Source organism: Leptidea sinapis, chromosome 15 (assembly GCF_905404315.1).
Source record: "Leptidea sinapis chromosome 15, ilLepSina1.1, whole genome shotgun sequence".
Classification (NCBI taxonomy): Eukaryota; Metazoa; Arthropoda; class Insecta; order Lepidoptera; family Pieridae; genus Leptidea; species Leptidea sinapis.
The window spans coordinates 13,170,818-13,193,001 of NC_066279.1; the positions used below are offsets into that span (position 1 = coordinate 13,170,818).

At 35.3% G+C, this 22,184-nt stretch overlaps 1 protein-coding gene across 3 annotated transcripts in view; it reads left to right on the forward strand.

The window, feature by feature from the left end:
* The first annotated feature begins 6,641 nt into the window (after positions 1-6,641).
* The window catches only part of LOC126968294 (uncharacterized), an 85,028-nt gene continuing 69,485 nt past the window's right edge, over positions 6,642-22,184 (forward strand). For all 3 annotated transcript variants that reach the window (XM_050813204.1, XM_050813205.1, XM_050813206.1), the window contains exon 1: positions 6,642-6,971. The gene's annotated coding sequence lies outside the window, so the exon portion shown is untranslated. The remainder of the gene's footprint in view (positions 6,972-22,184) is intronic.

Genomic DNA, 22,184 nt, shown 5'->3' on the forward strand with positions numbered 1-22,184 from the left:
AAATAAAACTTAGTAATAATAATTTATAATCGACCGGAATGATAACTCCTAAAAAAGCCATACACAAAAAACAATTATATCATCCACGTGGACAAAAAATTTCATAAAAACTGTTCTTAAAATGAAAACTACTGGGCCAAACTATGTCAATTTTTATGGGACCAAATGGCACCTATTTCGCATCGAACTAAAGAAGAATTACGTAAATCGTATAAAAATCATAAATCTCATAGTAATCGGTGTACATACATAAAAAAATACCGATCGAATTGAGAACGTCCTCCTTTTTGAAGTCGTTTAAAAATAGATACCAAAAAATAAACAAGATAGTGTGCATTAATTGAACTGAAAAATTTGCTATTGATACAGAGCGCATTTGCTATTTAAACAGTATTGGAGAAGAATAAGACGTATTGAAAAATATGAATCTTGTTGCAACTTCATTTGATTTTGAGTATAAATAAGTCCGAGGTAGTTGACACTATAATATAAAACTTACTAAACGAGATACAATATGAAATTCTGAACCATTACTTCAGTTTTCATAAACTTAAAAAGGTATATACGACTAGAAAGTGACAGTGAAGATTATTTTAATGTGGTGACTAGAAATTTATAGGTCAATTTAAAACAGAGTTGCTTCTAAAGGTCGACCTAGACGTTCATTTCACGATCAGGTTGCACTGACTGTGTGATACTTGTAGTATTAAGAACTTTCTATCTTAAATATTGCAAGTTTTTGCATCAAACTCAACAAAGAAAATAATATACATGTTAAATGATATTTTCACAAAATAAAAAAAAATAATACCCAACCTCCTGGCCTATGAATGTATGATGTCACACTAGAATCTAACGGATTTAGAAATACCAGCATGTCCTTATAAAATATACGCTGTTACATCAAGTAAATGAAATTTATTTAGTATTTATAATGACTAGTGCACAACGACTAGTTTATTTATTTATTGGTTCTCAAACAGTTGTATGTCTTGGCTTGACACAGGTTGACTTAAAAATATATGAACATAAATAATATAGATTATAGATAGATAATATATTTCTAATACACTAATATACAATACAATTCTTGAAGACAACGTACAAAAAGAGGTTAACAGTACAAAATAAATATTATTTTTATTATTTACAGATGCTATAAAAACTGGATTAAAATATTCTTTAATATCAGGCTATTAAAACCGGTCCTTCGTTAACTGATATAATCAAGAAATATATGAAAATAAGAGTGCTACCTCCTGGCCTATGAATGACCATCGCAAATCGCAGACAATATGATGTCATTTTGGAATCTAACGAATTCACAAATACCAACATGTTTTTGTTCAAAAAATAAAGTATTGTTCTGTCTGTGTAGCGTAATATAGAAAAAAAAATAAAAAAAAAATAAGTGTTATTGCTGGTGTGGTTTTACGATTAATTTCTTTTTTTCAATTACTCGTTTAGTACCTACTAACAGGTATTAAAATATATTTCCACTTTAAGAGATATATCGCGTTTGGCATTAGCGTCTTACCCCCTTATTCATAATAGTCTGCTAACTTAAAGCATTGCTAATTCTCACTCTGTCTTCTTCTATTGACCTGAGTCAGAATGAGAAAAAAACACTCCTTAGCGCCTGTTTTAAGATAGCGGACCATTATGAATAAAGAGGTTAGTATTTTGAATAGTTGCACTAGCAAATGCACACATTGACAAATTAAAATTGGTCGTCTATACGCTGATGTATAATTCTAAGTCTATATTTTGAACACGATTCGTAGGTTGGTATAAATAATAATATCAGCTCCTAAAAAACTAATTTGTTATACTTATTGCAAGTATTGTTAATTACTTCTACACATAAAAGTTAGTAAGTAAATGTATAAGTAATATAATAAAAAACACAAATAGATGCTCATTAACTTTAATTAGGTACATAGGTTCCTAAGGTCATTTATACATAGACTATATCAGCTGTGAGAACGCCGAAAAAAATTGAGGTTGACAGTTAACCCCTATTTTGAGCAATGCTTGCGAGCACTACACAAAGTGTCACACACATCGCAAGGTAGCTTGTCATGCACACTCCTAATCTAATCTAACCTGACCTGTTTTTATCGGTTGTCTAACAGCAACCTAAGCAGATACTCTACCTAGACATATAAAATATTATCTAACGTATACGGTATACCAGGTATACCAATCATGAGCATCACATATTCTGTACCTAAATTAAATGAAAAACGTATGATCTAATGACGAACTTAAGTCGCTTAAAATATCCTATTTCAATATAGGGTTTATTTATGTTTGAATTTAATTTAAATGGTTCCATTCCATAACGCACCGCCCACAAACAAGGCAACCATAATTACTATTAAAAATAATATCAAAAAGTTTCTATTGACTGACAAGTGTATGTTGGCATGCGGCATACAACCGAACTAATATGTTATTATAATTAATTATAAACTTTAATATACTTAATCACATAATTTAGCTTAGAACTTTTGGATTAATTCTTTAAATTTATTTACTGTTTATAGTTTTTTTTTTAAATGATATTATGAAGATAAAACAACACGACAAAACGATAGAAGCGCCCCCATTCAAAGGCCAACTTACAATGAACGTGGTGTAGGTAGATACGTCCTCAAATTGACCGTCACTATCGTCTATGGATATGACGTCATTTATACCTGGATTTGTACGAAGGACTGTGAATGCCACAGACTAGACTTATTTTTTTGTTTGTAGGTGTTTGAACTTGGAATTCCTAATTTGGCAACGTCTTTTGTTGGATATGTCAAGGTGACTTTAATTTGTAGGTAATATTTGAATGAAGAATATTTGAAAATCTTTGTTTTTACCTAGGTATGCCTTTTAGGAGGCAAACAAGAGTACTGATTCACCTGATACCATTTAGTACTCTTGCAACACCAGACGAATCATAGGAAGTTGCCAGCCTTTTCTTCAATACGCGCTTTGTAAAGATTTAGTTATATTCAAATTACTAGGTAATATTCCATAGTCAGCAGTATGTTTTCTATATGATCAGTGCATTTTCCTCATTCAAGGATTTCTTTTAATCTTAATTACTTTCAGCGACCTAACTACGGCTTCTGCCTCAGTTGGTTTACTGGTTAGCTTGAGAAAAAGAAATAGGGAACAACAGTTTCAAGGTTTTTTTTTATTTATGAAAATAAGGGAAGAGACAAGCAGGACGTTCAGCTGATGGTAATTGATACGCCCTGCTCATTACAATGCAGTGCCGCTCAGGCTCAGACCACCGACTGGCTGTCAGCCGGTGGCCTGTGTTGCTCCAACCTTTAGAACTTGAATTCATTGTTTGTGTACCTAATGATAGGCTATACAATAAGCTATACACTCAAAGAAAAATTAAAAAAAATAAAAATTATGACTGTTCATTGTCAGTACATTTATGAAAATTTAATACATGGGGCACACTCAAAGTTTTGCACTTGCAAAGCTAATCGGAACTATTTGAATTATTTTCGAATGTTACATTTTTTGAAACGTTGCAAGCTTCTTAGTAAAAAAAAAAAAACAGTTGGCGAGAAATCATTTGTCAATTGTTTTTTATCAAACATCTAAGTTCTACGTACGCAACGAAAATGGAATTAAGTCGAAAAGATTTTAGAGCGATAATTTTTTATGATTTTAAAGTTTTCTCTCTCCGCAAGACTGTGCCGCTGGTCTTCAAAATGCTTTTGGGAGAGAAGCGCCTTGCTAACCATCTTGCTTGCAAACCATCGCCTCAAGGTGCTCAACACCTTGAGGCGATGGTTTGCTGAATTTGAGAGAGGAATTTCGTGAACGGCGGCCTTCAACTGCCATCAACGAAAGTAATGTGACTACTGTTAAGCCGCTGATTAGAGAAAACGCGAGGATTACTTATGACACAATTCGAGGACTATTGGGGATTGGTATGAGCCAAATTCAGAAAATTTTACAGAAATTTAGAAACTTTTTTGTCGTTGGATCCCTTATGAACTGACGGAGAACATCTTGACGAGGCTTCTTCACACACGGCCAACAAAACTAAGTCATTTTTAGCTTCCGAAAGAGTACAACTCGTCACCCATCCTGCACATAGCCCCTGCACATAGACCTAGCTCCTTGTGATTTCTGTATTTACCCCATAATCAAAGATTTGATGTGACGTTTCACTTTTACCAATTTCGAAGAGGCAGTGACAGCGTTCAATCAGCACGTAGAAAATTGGTGCGATTGCATGAAAAAATGTTTAAAATGTCAAAAAAATTAAAAAAAATAGTTGGTGTGGACCCTTTATATTTAGGGGGATGAAAAATAGATGTTGTCCGATACTCAGACCTACCCAACATGCACTCAAAATTTCATGAGAATCGGTCAAGCGGTTTCGAAGGAGTTTAACTACAAACACCGCGACATGAGAATTTTATATATTAAATATAGCATTCAATACATGAAAGTTCCATATATTGCACATTGCCACAAAACCATACTATTAATATAAAAAGACAATAGAGGTTTGAATGCATTATTAATCTAAAAATATTAATAAAATCTGTTCAATATGTCTATAAAACAATATGACATATTGTTGTGTGCTTTTTTAACTCAGTAGATGGAACCATGAAATAACTTAGGAAGATGAAAAAGCACGTTAAATAAAGCGTCTGTAAATAGCTTCGTGAAGTAAGATTGAAACTAGCAAAAGCTAGGAACCTGCAAAATAAATATTATACTAGCTGACCCGACAGACATTGTTCTAAACATAATAACTAAAATACTGTTTTTTTATGAATTTGCCAATAATATATCATAGCATCAAGAATTATTTCGTTCAATATGCTCCCTGTTGTTATAATGAAATTGTTACACAGCAGAAATGTCAAACTGTGCATCAATAAATTCTCTTGTGTAAGGAAAATACATCCATACACCATAAGGTGCTCAACACCTTGAGGCGATGGTTTGCTGAATTTGAGAGAGGAATTTCGTGAACGGCGGCCTTCAACTGCCATCAACGAAAGTAATGTGACTACTGTTAAGCCGCTAATTAGAGAAAACGCGAGGATTACTTATGACACAATTCGAGGACTATTGGGGATTGGTATGAGCCAAATTCAGAAAATTTTACACGAAGAATTGAAATTTAGAAACTTTTTTGTCGTTGGATCCCTTATGAACTGACGGAGAACATCTTGACGAGGCTTCTTCACACACGGCCAACAAAACTAAGTCATTTTTAGCTTCCGAAAGAGTACAACTCGTCACCCATCCTGCACATAGCCCCTGCACATAGACCTAGCTCCTTGTGATTTCTGTATTTACCCCATAATCAAAGATTTGATGTGACGTTTCACTTTTACCAATTTCGAAGAGGCAGTGACAGCGTTCAATCAGCACGTAGAAAATTGGTGCGATTGCATGAAAAAATGTTTAAAATGTAAAGGAGAGTATTTTGAAAAGCAATAAACATAATATTTTGGTTATAACATGTTGTTTTTTTAAGTTACGCAAAACTTTTAGTGTGACCTACGTACCTATATGTTCACAAAATCGTCACCTTTTTGCTCTCAGTAGTGCTCTTAATTATTTTCATTATTATAATTCTAGTAGATACATAATAGCTTTAAGGGTAAATGTATTAAGTATATGTATACTTTTATAATAAAGTACCAGCCACTGTTCAGGTATTATCTCTCTCAGAGCGCCATTCGTTTTCCAAGCGGTAGTAGTTTTAGAAATGACATCAAAAATTTAAAAGGAATCAATTTTGAGAAAATAAATGCCTTTTATACAAATTAAATTCATGGACGATGCGGGACTCGAACCCGCGACCTCTCGTGCGAGCGCTCTTACCAACTGAAATACCCGTTCGAGTCTTAGTGGGAATGATGATTAGGGATGATTTCTACACTGAATCTAGTTTGATCCAACTTGAGTGATAGATTTGCTTTTTGCTTGCGACTTTCAATTTATTATATTATTGAATAGTTACTTTCAGAAATACGTTTTCGTTTTATTTCTTACTCCTTTCATTGGTATAAAATTTACATATTTGCGAAGATTTTGACAATCTTTTTCAACAGTACCAGCTACAACGACTGTCGGGCTACCTCGTGTTGTATAAAATTTAATGCTAATATTAATCTATGCATTAGTCTATACCAAAGGTAATAATATAAATCTTACTTAAAGTTCAATGTTTGCATATGTACCTACTATGTTGTTATGTAATGCTCGTACGTATTAATTGTTAAGATGCTCCAGGCGAACATATATTTTAATCACAATATAAAATTTGCTATAATTTGAAAGAAAACAAATAGATTTCCTAATATTTAGTGTTTAGTCATTGTGTTAAATTGGCCAGGTGTTAAGTTGGTCGGCAAAATTTTGTTTTTCCCAATTATTTAGAATTAGAAATTTTATTCGGGTTACTAAATTTTATAGTGTTTAATAAGCGCCATCTATCATTAATCACTAAAAAGTCTGTAACCTACCATAATATTACATGCATAATCAAATTCATGCAAGTTTGTTGGTAAGTAAAGCAAAGTTCTATGAATAATCGATAGGGGGCGCAGAAAAATGAAAGCTTTATCGGGATTTCATGTGCGCATGTCGAGGTACATGTCATGTCATTCATATTTTATTTCATTTTATTTTGTGAATTCCTGAAAATCGGGTACCGATCGAGTTTAGTCTGATTTCATGAATCTTACGTTGTGGTAGTTCTTTGTTTATTAACAATCGTGTGACGAACATGGCTCTTTTAATTACGCTAATTTCAGTGATTTGATTTTGTTAAATTTTTGTGGTAGTCCCTACCTAGATAATATGTGCGGAGTGTTTCTCTAGTGTTTGTGGGTTTTCTATTTTGGACACAAAATTGGAGCTAAATATAATTTCGAGTTGTCTTGTGATGTATTGCTGAAGGAAGATCTGATAATTGCGTAAGTAGATATACCTATTTATAATTAACCATTTTAAATCGTTAACAGTCCAAAAGTTCAAAATTCAAATCTTTACTTGAATGGAATAGTAACAAGGGATTTGCACGGTTCTGTTGGTGGGTACCTAGTATTTTAGTTTTTCAAACGAGATTTTATTGAATAACCCTACAGGTTTCTATTTTAATTTATACTCTAAAATTAATCAACTGTATCTAAAAAGTAAAACTACACATTCAAACAATTGATTTGATCAGTTAGTATGTACTTACAATCTAACATTAAAATCTATTTATTTGTAAACATTAATAATAACTACTAGGATAGTACATACTTATTTGATACTGTTCCACATTAGTACTAATCTACCTAGAAATAGATAGTTTTATATTTCCAATAGGAGCTATAATTATTTTTATTTCACATATTTATTTTGTATGGATGTATTTTCCTTACACAAGAGAATTTATTGATGCACAGTTTGACATTTCTGCTGTGTAACAATTTCATAATAACAACAGGGAGCATATTGAACGAAATAATTCTTGATGCTATGATATATTATTGGCAAATTCATAAAAAAACAGTATTTTAGGTATTATGTTTAGAACAATGTCTGTCGGGTCAGCTAGTATAATATTTATTTTGCAGGTTCCTAGCTTTTGCTAGTTTCAATCTTACTTCACGAAGCTATTTACAGACGCTTTATTTAACGTGCTTTTTCATCTTCCTAAGTTATTTCATGGTTCCATCTACTGAGTTAAAAAAGCACACAACAATATGTCATATTGTTTTATAGACATATTGAACAGATTTTATTAATATTTTTAGATTAATAATGCATTCAAACCTCTATTGTCTTTTTATATTAATAGTATGGTTTTGTGGCAATGTGCAATATATGGAACTTTCATGTATTGAATGCTATATTTAATATATAAAATTCTCATGTCGCGGTGTTTGTAGTTAAACTCCTTCGAAACCGCTTGACCGATTCTCATGAAATTTTGAGTGCATGTTGGGTAGGTCTGAGTATCGGACAACATCTATTTTTCATCCCCCTAAATGTAAAGGGTCCACACCAAATATATTTTTAATTTTTTTGACATTTTCTTTTAAATTTGTTTGATTATTAGCATTAAAAAATACATACAACTTCAAATTTTCACCCATCTACGATCTACAGTTGCTTTTGTATCGCGATTTTAATATCGGCAATACAACGTTTGCTGGGTCAGCTAGTATTACTATATAATTAAATAAATTCCATTCACAAGTAACCCAGAATCTTTTTATATATACAGTTTGACATTACACATACTCTATGTGTTTGTCTATCTAAACATTGTCTGGGTTGTTCAATGTTTATCGACTCCATTCCAACAACCTCCGGTTTTGTAGATGGTGCCGCAACCTGAGAGATGATTGAAGTGGAAGAGCCCTCGAACATAACCCAAGATGTCTCGGTTTCGATTCCTGCACCATTCATAAATTTTGGTTACAAATTTCATTTAATTAATCCCAGAAATGAGGGCTATCTTTACTTTAAAAATAACAAATTTTTTATGTTTACTTATTTGTCCTTCTGTCCCTTTATTTTGTTTGTCCCAAGTATGACTCCCATAGGTCAGGCAAGGTAGAAGTACTGAATAAGTACCAAATTTTTATAGATTTAAATGTAAGGCTTCTTTTAGATAATATTTCTTTTTGTGCCAAATACTTTTACCAGATTATATAGATATAATATTTATATTACTAGCTGACCCAGCAAACATTGTATTGCCAATATTAAAATCACAATACAAAAATAATTGTTGATCGTAGATGGGTGAAATTTTGAAGTTGTATGTATTTTTTAATGCTGACTCATAATCAAACAAATTTATAAAATAATGTCAAAAAAATTAAAAAAAATTAAATCGTGTGGACCACCCTTAACATTTAGGGGGATGAAAAATAGATGCTGTCTGATTCTCAGACCTACCCACTATGCACTCAAAATTTCATGAGAATCGGTCAAGCAGTTTCGGAGGACTTCAAAGTTTAACAACTTGACATGAGAATTTTATATATTAGATGTTGCCATTTTGAATATTTGTTATTATAGCCACATAATGAGCAATACATCAAATTAAAGATATCTATCTATTGTAGTTCATGAAACAGCTGGAAAATGAAGTCTTAGTAATACCGTAAGTTACCAAAGCTTATATACAGTCCTCATTCTTTACAATGATGTCTAGTACACCATCACATAAGCTGTAACTAGGAAATCATTTTATTCATTTAAGTCATAGAAATAGCATTAAAGAATCCCAAAAGTTATATTATGAATATATGTCATTTTACCATTTACCACATTAGAAAGCTTTGAGGAGAAGTAGCAAGAAAGTCATTGGCACTCTTTAAAGTAGCAACCTGTTCAACAATGACCCATGGACCACCCATCGTCACCCTAGTCCCTACACCATATCTTAGGAATGGAAACAACTCGCCCCATGACAACCCAACCAGACTAACGCACACATGGTAACACTAGTGGTTAGCTAATTTAATATTCAAAATACTGAGGAGCTAATTCCATGCGTGGCTGACTGTTAACGACTTGTCAAATCAAATCGTTTACATGTAATAAATTTGCTATCGATATATACTTGATAATGTTATATGTATGTGCATAGCCACATAAGTGAATTTGCTAGAAACTGTCATAACCATAATGTTAACACCAGGAACAAACAAACTTATAATGCCTAAAAAACTTAAAGTGTTCAAAACAAATGTACTTATAACGAAATTCAAAAGAATTGTTAAAAAACTATATGTTTGGTAAATGTTACTATAACATAAATTACTTTCTCAATGATACCTTAGATTGGGAAATGAGCGACATCCCACAGGCTATTAAATAATAAATTTTAATATACTAATTGAAAATAGTGTAAAAAATATATTTTAGTGTAAAAAAAGCATGGGGTGCAATTGAATTTTATATAAAGCGTGTTTTTTAATTTTTTTGAACTATTATTTATTTTTCATTTTTTAGTTAAATTTTCTATAAAAGCGTATTTTTAAAACTATTAAGTACTTTAACATCAATTCCTATCCTTATCGACTATAGATACAAATTACATAAATTGACAAAAATCTTAGTTTGCAAATTGAATAATGGAATAATATTATCAAATTAGTGTATTGTCATCAGTCCTCGATAAATCTACAAAGTTTGAATGAAATCTGGCCGTTTAAATTGGGTCAAAATCGCCTCTAAAGGAGTCAGTTGCAAACATACATACAAAGATACAAGTGAAACTAATATAAAGCGTATAAAAGAAGGCCGCTGAGTTTGTTGCGCCCGCTCTTCTCAGGTCTGAGGCATACCTTTTGGATTGGTTGGTAGTTTTTGACTTTCAATAAGTTATTCTCTGTTAGAGATGTTCGTGTGTTTTCTATCTCTATAATTCTCAATGTACCTTTATTCGACACTATCTAATATCTTTAAATGAGCAATTCTTGTTTATATATATATTCTGAATCTCGGAAACGGCTCCAACGATTTTAATAAAATTTAGTATACAGGTAGTTTCGGGGGCGAGAATTCGACCTAGCTAGGTTTCAATATTAAAAATGTAATTTATCCGTGTTTTATATATATATATATATATAAGCAGAAGACCCTGGTTCGAATCCAGATGTCCTATAGTTTCATTACATTCAGTACATTCTTATTATTAATATATTATATAAGATCAGCAATACTCTTGTTATTATTCTATATATATATGATAGGGATAGATATATGACAGGTGACCCGTATGTATGCTCCTTTTGCCTTCCTATTACATGAAAAAAAAAGAAAAATAATGATTCCATTGATTTCCCTTCGCATACGGAACGCAATATTAAAAAACAGAAGAGCTGTTTCACCTGATGCCTGCCGCCGAATTCCACCTTCGCACGACACGCCACAAATTAGGATATCATCCCCAACACCTGGATGTGTGGCGTTCCTCCACAGTGCAGTGTTCAAGCAAATTTCTTCCACTTAATACAAAGCTGTGGAATGAGCTTCCTTGTTTCCGGGAGGAAAAAAGGCGCGTACATCTTCCTTAGAAGCCGGCAACGCTCCTGTTGTCCTCAAGAGAATGTGGGCGGTGGTGATTACTTAACACAAGAGTACCTACGCTCGTATTTCCTCCATTTCCATAAAATATACATAAATATATATATACACATTTATTTTAGTAATGATAATTCTATTAAATGTATGAGTATTTATAATATACCAGGGTAATATCAAAGCGTTAATGTTTAAACGATGAAATATTTCGGCTAAGTCATTGTCTTAGTGATATTTTTCCCCGCCCACGCCTAGCTATGTGTCGATAGATGGAGCTTTACTCATTAGTTCCGTTGTTTACATGAAATAGTGATGGTGTTCGTTTGTCGATAATGGAACACTTACACGGGTAGATTTTTAACCGACTTCAAAAAAGGTAGATGTTCTCAATTCGTCGGTTTGTTTGTTACCTCAGAACTTTTGAGTGCGTGAACCGATTTTGATAATTTCAATTTGTATAAATGTATTAAATTTGCTATAATATATCAATTTGAAAAGAGGCCACGCGACCCACCCGTGGGCCTTTTTGTATAATGCTAAAACTATACGGTAGAAGTCGCAAATTTTTATTTTCTGTACTAATAAACGCTTTTTTTACACTTTGCAATGTAAATCTCAATTTAATAAAATGAACGATTTCCTGATTTTGGCTTGGCTTGAATGGAATAGTACGCTAGGCCCACCGGTGGGTCGTAAAGCGTACAACGTGAGAATATTGACGTTAACCCACGAACGTTAAAAAAGATATAAATTTTTGCACACATTTCTTGATATTGTCGCAAGCAATTGGCAAATTATTGGTGCAGAAAACTATCGATATTAAATCATCGATATACTCCGCCGGCCAAACGTTCGACATTGACCGTGACGCGGTAGTGATGTAACGCAATAATTCCGACAATGTTTACATGACGTACGCGGTTCCAAAACTATTCGATTCCACGTGCAAAAAATTTGACTGCTTCCCGTATGCCAAGCGAACTTCCAAGTAATTCTATATAAATATGTGATGATTGTTTTATTTTCATTCACTATTCAAACCTGTAGTGCCCCTCTCATCTTCCCGAATGTATATGCAATAGTAAGTAAAAGCAATACTCCGCTCAGTGATAATCTCTTTTTTCCTACATGTTTTTTACCAGTGGGAGGCTCCTTTGCACAGGATGCCGCTAGATTATGGGTACCACAACGGCGCCTATTTTTGCCGTGAACAGTAATGTGTAAGCATAACTGTGTTGCGATCTAAGGGTGCCGTAGCTAGTGAAATTACTGGGCAAATAAGACAACATTTTATGTCTAAAGGTGACGAGCGCATTTGTAGTGCTGCTCAGAGGGTAGAGCTTTTAGGGTCTTTCAAGAATCCTGAGCGGCACTGCAGTGTAATAGGAAAAGCAGTCCTGCTCGTCTCGTCCCTTACTTTCATAAAAAAATGTTAAAGAGAGTTTTCATGGTCAAGCCGTCAGATATTTGTTAACACGAAAACTTATATCTATTGTCGTTTAGGTAAATATTTTGAATTATAACGCCGTTTCATTTCAGGAAAGATAGACATGTGTTGATTTTTTACGATACAGAGCTGAGTTAATGCAATGCATTGACGTCAGTGGTATTTATAGCTGACTGAAGAACGGCTGACGTGTGCCATGCCCTGCGAATAATTATAACATAACGTTTATTATTATATCCCTAAGGTTTCCAAGGAAGAGCAATCCTAGACTAAGGGTACATGATATGAAGCTAGAATATCAATTAGCATCATCAAATCCATTGAAACAGTTTCTGACCAATAGAGTCGTTTATATATGGAATAGATTGCCCAAGGATGTGGTTAAATCAAAATCTGTTAATCAGTTTAAGAATAGACTGGACAAACATTTGAATAGATATGGCAAATGATATAGACGCATCAGCGAAAGCTGCTTAGTCTATTATAAATAATAATAATAATAATATAGTAATAGTTTTGAAAATTTTATGGAAGAGTTTCCCTCCGAGATCGAATCGGAAATGAGGAGATCAGTAGGAGAACAAATGTCACTGATATAGCCCAAATGGTTGCGAAACTGAAGTGACAGTGGGTACGGCACATAGCTCGACGGACAGATGGCCGTTGTGGCAGTAAAATCCTCGAATGGCGACCACGTACCGGAAGACGTGGTGTTGGTAGGCCCCAACAAGATGGACCTGGATGATCTGGGCAAGATCGCCGGAGAAGGTTGTGAGGGCAGCGCAGGTCCGATCGTCATGGCGGGCGTCTTTGTCCAGCAGTGGACGTCTTCCGGCTGAAATGGGAATGGAAATGGATAGGTTGAAAAAGAGTAACCTATAGGAAGACATGATTTCACCATTTCTTTTCCATAATAATGACTAGCTGACCCGGCAAACATTGTTTTGCCATATAAATTATATTATTAGTTAGACCGTTTCTTAGACATTGTAACATTACTTTATTTTTCTAAAATAAAAGTTTTTTTCTGTCAATAAAAGTCCCGTCAAAATCGGTTCACCCATTTCAGAGATTAGCCGGAACAAGCAGACAGACGGACAAAAATTTTAAAATGTGTTATTTTGGTGTATGTACTGTTTGCTGTATGTGTAAATTATATTCATAGACATGTAGTAAGAAATTGTTATTTCAATATTACAAACAGATACTCCAATTTTATTTATATGTATAGATGTATCAGAATGAATCTTACAACTTTTTAATCGACTTCAAAAAAGGAGGATGTTCTCCATTCCTCGGTATGTTTTTTATGTTTGTTACCTCAAAACTTTCGACTGGGTGAACCGATTTTGATAATTCTTTTTTTTTGAAAGCTGGTGCTTCCCGTATGTCCCATTGTAATTTGATCCAGATCTGACAATGGCATCCATGAGAAAACCATAAGTCTTAAATTTGCTATACATACGTATAGCAAAGTGGATGATAAATTTAAATTAAATAATAATAAAATAATTATTTTAATTAAAATAAAATAATCAAAAAATAAATAAAAAAAACATACCGACGAATTGAGAACCTCCTCCTTTTTTTAAGTCAGTTAATTACGGTAGAAGAACTGAGTCGCGAGACTTGGTTTTTTTAATAAGTTATGTTTTTGAGGGCATTTAAGCTTATTACAAAGCATACCAGTGGGAGGCTCCGTTGCACAGGATGCCGGCTAGTTTATGAGTATCACAACGCCTATTTCTGCCGTGTAGCTTAATGTGTGAGCATTACTGTATTTCGGTATGAAGCGCGCCGTAGCTAGTGAAATTACTGGGCAAATGAGACTGAACATCTTATGTCTCAACGTGACGAGCGCACTTGTAGAGCCCCTCAGAATTTTTGGGTTTTTCAAGAATCCTGAGCGTACTGCATTGTAATGGGCAGGGCGTTACAACTACCATCATCTGAAAGTCCTGCTATGTACAAAGATCGATTTAAATTAATTATTCTTATTATGTTGATCTAGGCTTAAAAATCAAATAAAAAACGGCTAAGAACGTTCGTACTGAAGAATAGGTACTAACCATTCCTTTTAATTAATATTGCAGACAGCATGCATTACTAGGACGGCATAGAATTAGAGTTTCGTTATGACATTTCGGTCTGGCCGCGCCCTATAAACATACAGAAATAAACCTGTCGATACCCAGACAGTCTGTTGTTCCCGCTAATGTAAATGGGACTGTTATATTTGGATTTGATTTACTGGCGCCATAAAACATGTTCGTATGTGTTCGGTATTTGCTGAGAGACATGTGTGCAGTTTTACCGTCGGTTTTGCCTGATTTGTTGTAACTTGTCATGGAGTAAGCTGGAGGAGGCCTAAACCCAGAGTGGGGTTCCAATATCATAACTTGTATATACGCGTAGTCTTAAGATAGTATGTAGGAAGATGGTTGGATCAATAAAGGCTTAACAACTCTGCAATAAGTAATGGAAGAAGAAACAAAGCTCTTGTTACAACATTTTCAGTCAAACATTTTAGGGCGCGTTTGCACTCTTCTGTGCTTTACCTCGTTTATTTATATTTTATTATTTCATCAACCCACCTGTTCCTTGGGCGGCATGTTTTTCTTTTGCCAGATGGTCCTTCGCAAAAATGTCGTTTCAACTGTCCATCTTTTATCCATGAATCTCGCCCTGGGTTCTACAGAGACTGCAGAGTTGTTACATCACTATAATTCAACAATTCACGAACTATGATAAACCTGTTGATTCTCGCATCAGGTTGACATCTACGTTCATATATAACCCATGCGTTTTGCGAGAAATTTTTAGCTTCTAACAGCCACTTTCTTCTTCTTCTTCTTTAGCCGTTCTCAACCTCTAAGGTTTATGCCATCTTTTCCGGTTTTGAGCAGTTTCCAACCACTTTGTTCCCGGCAGTCTTTTGATATCGTCGTACCAACGCATCTGCGGTTTTCCTCTCGGGCGTTTCTCACACCACCGTCTCCATTCTATCACTGCCTTGCACCACGGGCCATGCTTGCGGGCGACATGGCCAGCCCACTCCCATTTCAATTTTGCACCACGTTTGGTTACATCGCTAACTTTGCTCTGCTCTCTGACCCATTCGTTTCTTTTACGGTCTCTCAGTGTAACTCGTACCAGCTTTCTCTCAATTGCCCTTTGAGCCACCTGAATTACCTTACCCTTCAGTAACAGCCACTTTATTGAATAAATTATCGGCTGTATTTTTCCTAAACCGATACGACTCAGGGACCTTCAAGCTGGGAGCATACCCACCTTAAAGGCCGACACCATATTTCTTGTCCTCTGATTTTGAGGATGTGCATGGGCGATTAAATCACCACTTCCTATCACCTGAGTCCCTTGCCCGTTTTTTCGTCTTCTTCTTCTTCAACCTTGATCTACCCAATACTGAGTAAAGGTCTCTTCCATTTTAAACCATTTTGTGCGATCCTGTGTTTTTCGCATCCAGTCCTTCCCAGCCGCTCGCACCAAATCGTCCGTCCATCTTGCTGGCTGTCTCCCAACATTCCTGAACCCCTTTCGTGGTCATCCATAATACAATGTAGACCGCCCACTTCCACTTCCTAGAGGCTATGGTTTTTGCTATGTCAGTTAGTCCCGTTCTCTTGCAGATTTCGGTGTTGCGAACGTGATCGCGTAGAGAAATCCCCAACATCGCTCTTTCCATAGCCCTTGGGAGACTTGTAGTCGGTGGACGAACTGCCGAGTGTCCATCGACCTTGCCCATTTGTCCCTTCTTAAAGAAAAAAATAACATACTCTTATATTAGGAGACAAGTTTCATTACAATTGCTCATGAAATGTTAGAAAAAAAAGGAATGAAATTAAATGCGAGTAAACATAAAATTAATGGTAGTAGGGAAAAGGATGGATGTTGTTAGGGTAGTTTCGTTACGAAAACTATATTATTATGTAATAAATAATAGTTTAAAAAAAAAACTAAAAAATACGCTTTTATAGAAAATCCCACAAAAAATGTGAAATAAATCTTAATAAATTTGAATTAAAAATAGTGTAAAAGAAATATTTTACAAAAGAAAGAGAGAGACGAACATCTCTAATTCTCTACAGCAAGATAGAAAAGGAAATAGAATCTTTTGTTACTGTTACTGATTTTGATTGACAATAAGTTGTAATCAATCTAGCCTCTAAAAAAAGGGCACGCATTATCGAGGTCGTCTATACTCTAGTTCTAAGTCTATGGTTGCTATTAAAATTTGAACACGGAAACGTCATGGGATGACTCGCCTAGCTTCATTCATTTCAACTGTGAAATACGATGACCTTGGCTGTTATTTAAATAGATGTTTTTTCGCGTTTGTCAAGACGAATGATGTGGGCAGTAGTTGGAAATAATCTATTCAGTACTAGGAGTACAGGAGCATTGAGGCAGTATTATGATTTTTTTTTCGAAAAGGAAAATAACTGAAATAAATGTAACCTATATATATATATATATATATATATATATACCTATATATATAACCTATATATAAGGGTGAATAAAAAATAATAATAATAATAATAGCGGTGATCCTCGGCGATGTTTCGTCTGAGGGGTGGATCTTTACTGAGCTTGTTTTATATTATATTTGGATTATTTAGTGGACTGTATATTAAATAGGTGCTAATTCATCTCAGATCCACACTACAGTATTTGCTTTAATCTTAACCCTTTTTATTCATAGGAGATTAACATTAGTAAAACACTCTGAAATATATCTATCACCGCAATGCAATTGGTGAAGGACAAAAAAAGTTAATATTATGGAAAAGTAAGGAACTTACGTGAACACACGGTGATTATTTGTCCAGGATAGTCCAACACTGATTCCTCAAATTCACAAAAACACGTTTTAAGCAGGCCTGCAAAATTTTACTGCGTTTCGTATTAATTTACCCCTTATTCATAATGGTCCGCTAACTTTAAACAGCCGCTTAAGAGTGTTTTTTCTCATTCTGACTTAGGTCATTAGAAGAAAACAGAGTGAGAATTAGCAATGCTTTAAGTTAGCAGACTATTATGAATAAGGGGGTTAATGTTAACAGTAAGAACCACACTAAGTATTAAGGTTTTACATTAGGATTAGCCTGATTTATTGGGATATCTATCGCGTCACACGAGGTTAGCCATTAATGTTCAAGAACACACAGAAGTGCAGGTGCCTTTCAGGTATAGGGTAACGGCGAACTGATTGTCAAGGAAGGAAATGACAGGAAGGTTAAGTACAATGCATTGACAGCCTAATTAACGAATCAGCAAATCGCCACTCTCTAGTCGTGCGGTTTGCCTATGATTGGCGCGATTTTATAACGATACTCATACCGTTGGAGTCACCTGTTGGTAACGCCTAATAAAGGACAAACGCTTTAGGGGATACCACATTAAGAAGACGTAATATCCAAATTCGCCAGAGGCGATTGGTGATTATAGGGGTGCGTACAAATTACGCGCGGCAGCCGATCCAGCTTGAACAGCTGGCGGCGGCGAGACGGACCAGTTCATTCTTGTTAACCAAATTAGCAATAACTAAAATTTCTGGCACCTGGAAGCTCCTGTACTAGCAATTCCTTTTTCGAGTATCAAATTATTCAATTTCATAGTAAATTGTCAATTTTTACGTATTTGCTGCCCGAGCCAATACTACAACGGTCCCACACACCTGCGTGTGACAGAATCTCCTTGATGCGGTCTCAAAAACCGACAGCGTGCGGTTCGCCGCGCGTCACGTTGGAGCGCTGCAATGTTCGAGATTTGCCGCGCGTAATATGTTCGCACTTTTACACGACCTATTATTTATTTATTTACTGACACACCAACAGCGTTACATACAAAACATAATAACAATCATGGTAGTATACATAATCTGGTATGAATGCCAGTTACTGGTGCATACATCACTCTCATTGGAAGATATTAAATTTAGTACAAAATAAATTTCGACCTACAATTTTAGAGTTGCAGCAAATTATAAAAAAAAAAGTAATAAACAGAACAGAACACCTCAATTGGTTGACTTATTTGTTTTTCCTTATGAGAATATATAACATAACTGCGGCTGCATCTAGCCAGTATTCTGTGCTAAGAAGTCTCTCACTGGCTAAGCATTGCAAACAATATAGTTAATATTAAATGTAAAATATACCGTGTTTAAAAAATTATTTAAATAAATTTACTGTCTTAATTTAAGAATTTCAGACATTTTGTCTTTGATATGAAGTCTAGTTAGTTAGTTAGAAGGTCGGTGCCATTGCCCATAATGCTTTGCAACACCAGAGAATTTGCAGGGGAGTTGCCGGACTTTTATCCTGTGAACGTGATTTCTTTTAAAGTAACCCATGTCGTATCGACACTTTACTTGTATAATATGAAAAAAATTGCTTTAAAACTAAAATATTGAATATTTTAAGCTAATGTTGAGTGCATTGAGCTACTTGAGAACACATGAACACTTTAGAAAAAACAAAGCTCAAAACTGGACTATTTTAATTGATAAGCGATTTCCCCTACTTCTGGGAATATGTCCAACTTTTTATTTGTGCCTAAATTACGTACAATGCGTCTTAGGACGGTTCGCTTCGCGGTATATCTTTCACCACATTTCTCTAAGAGTTCCTGAAGTTGGAAAAACTACGAATGTTTTACGGACAAAAGCCTGTTCGTATTTTTTTTCTTACTTTAGTTTTTACTGAAGAATTGTCTGGAATAATAAACGCAGTCAATCCTAGAGCAAGTTTTCCTTTTTCGACTTCAGGTTATTTTAACCCGGGCGAGGGGCTCAGTCTCATTCAATAACCAAATCTAAAAATAATTTCTAAGTAAATAAAACCTCACTGTGAATCATCCAGATTTAATAATACCTACCCATATCCTTTTGTGTATTTGCTTGTCCTGGCTATTGTCCATTCGGGGAGATTTGTCCTCAACAGCTCTCCAGAGCTCGATGTCATTAGTGATGAAATAAATGATATTGAACTATTATGCCCAAAGAATAAATATCATTTTGCTTTACAGCAAAAAACTGAAGTATTATAATACATCCATTCAACTCTTCACCCTAAATGAATAAAATCATTGCCCAACTTGACCTAAATATATCCCGAACCGATTCAGAACCCAATTGCTCGTACAAATAGAGTTCATAATTCGGTGATATTCATCCAACTCTGAATACGACTTGTTTAGTGAGAGTTCCGAAAATGCCGTTTTCTTTAACTGCTAGTTTCAAATAATATAATTTGCCGCAATAAGGTCGGGGAAGAAACTGATTTGAAACCAGGTTTCCTCTCGCGGTGACTTCAGGTCGATATATAACAGGTTTCATAAAAGGCGTTGCTGACTTATTCTAATGAAAAGAGTTTCTCATTTTATTTTGTGTCGCTATACATTTGTTTAAGATAGGTAATTTCCTTCTTTTTTAGTTCTGCTAGCAGAAGAAATGCTAACTGAACCCTTTCTCGCATTTAAGAATTGTACATCAATATTTGTTGTCGTTTAAAAGTCGGCGCGATAAGAACAATAGCTGTAGCTGCTGCTAAAAATCCTGAGTAAAAATACAATCAAAAATCGAGGTTTGTTCTCGACTTTTCCCTTCCCCAAACCTTTACGTAACGAAATTTTGGAGCCTTCTGCGTCGTGCTGTTTTAAATTTTTCCACTTATTTTTGTCTGTTTAAGCTGTTTTCCTATTACACTATTTAGAGTAATAATAATATAGCACTTAAAATAACATGTACGGTCAACAGCATGTCGACTGTACATCACGTTTCGCGTATCAGCGTTTACGTCGCCTCGCGTTATTTCCTAAGTAATATTGTAACCAGTTCGCGACAAGCCGCCGATCGATTCGCGTGCTCATTACCATACCAACATTTTACCATTTTACCATATAGCATAAGTTAAGGTTTCAATATACCATTTGAGCCTAACTTGTGTTTTACTCTGTACGGAACCAAACCACCGTACATTGTGGTCCTTCGGCCTTTTGTTAACCAGTGACCAGAATTTTTTTTAACCATTCCAAGGACATTGTGGTCCTTCGGCCTTTTGTTAACCAGTGACAAATTTTTTTTTTTTAACCATTCCAAGGACATTGTGGTCCTTCGGCCTTTTGTTAACCAGTGACAAATTTTTTTTTTTTTAACCATTCCAAGGACATTGTGGTCCTTCGGCCTTTTGTTAACCAGTGACCAGAATTTTTTTTTAACCATTCCAAGGACATTGTGGTCCTTCGGCCTTTTGTTAACCAGTGACCAGAATTTTTTTAACCATTTCGAGGACACAAAAACATTGTGATCCATCGTTCTATTAACCAGTACCATTAGTTAACCATTTTAACCAAAATTCGTCGCGTGTGTAGTGAACCAAATTAGTGTTGACCAAAGTGCTTGTGTGTGGAGTGTAACCAGTTCACCAGATCGGCGATACTACCAGCGACTACCAACGGGGAGACTGCTGAGGACACACCAGGTCACCACGTACCAGTCTTCAAGTAAGATCTTTCCTTTTTATCACTCACCACTCTTTACCACTCTCTTTTGACCCGTAACCATGGAGGCTCTATTAACCACCCAAAACCAGATTATGTCCGCGATTAACACGCAGTGTGTTAATTTCAAGAAGGACGGGCCAGAACGAAAGACACCCGCCTATATTGAAAAACGTCTCAACGCTTTAGACTCGTACTGGAGTGAATTCCAGACCAACCATACTAGGCTTTGTGCTGAGTTTGAAGACCCTAACCATCGCTACTTCGCGGAAAACCATTACCAGCGGACGAAAGATTTTTACCAGGAAGTTAGGAATATGATTTCTAATTACGTAACCAGCGATCCCAGCAAACCATTACTGAGACCTGCTACACCATTATCGCAGGGCTCAGATAGGCGCGATATTTTCTCTCCCGCTCAGGAGGGTCCCTCTTTTAGCTTCCCTGCACCAAAGCTATCGAACCAGGGCAACTCCAGTAGGGTCGAAGAAATGCTGCGAAAGCAGAAGAGCAACTTCAAGGCGCTATCCCGTACCATAGAGGCTGTCGACCTTGAAAGCTGCTCCGACCGCTGGGAGTTCGAAGATATTTTACGAACTATCCAATCAAGATGGTCGGTCATCGATTCTCTTCACTGGGACATCGACAGCGAAGGGCTGCTCGACAACGAAGAGTATGAGACAGCATTCGCTGAGATGGAGAAGAAATACAACACCATGAAGAAGGCAGTGAACAGACAGATGTGGTCGTCATCTTACAGGGAACGTTCAACCCCACAAATGGACATTCCCACCTTCAGCGGAAACTACCAAGATTGGATATGTTTTAAAGATTTATTCTCCGAAACAATTCACCATAATAAATCTTTACCAAATGCGCAGAAAATGCAATTCTTGAAAAGTAAGCTCCGTGGCGAGGCTGAAAAATTAGTTCACCATTTACGCATCAATTCTGAAAACTACGAAGTATGCTGGGACATATTAAACCAACGTTACCATAATACTAGGTTAATATTTAATTCTCACATACAATTGTTACTAACCATGCCTACGATTCAACATCAATCTGCAGCGGTCATCAAAAGGTTACATGACACCACCAACGAGTGTCTTAACTCTATAAA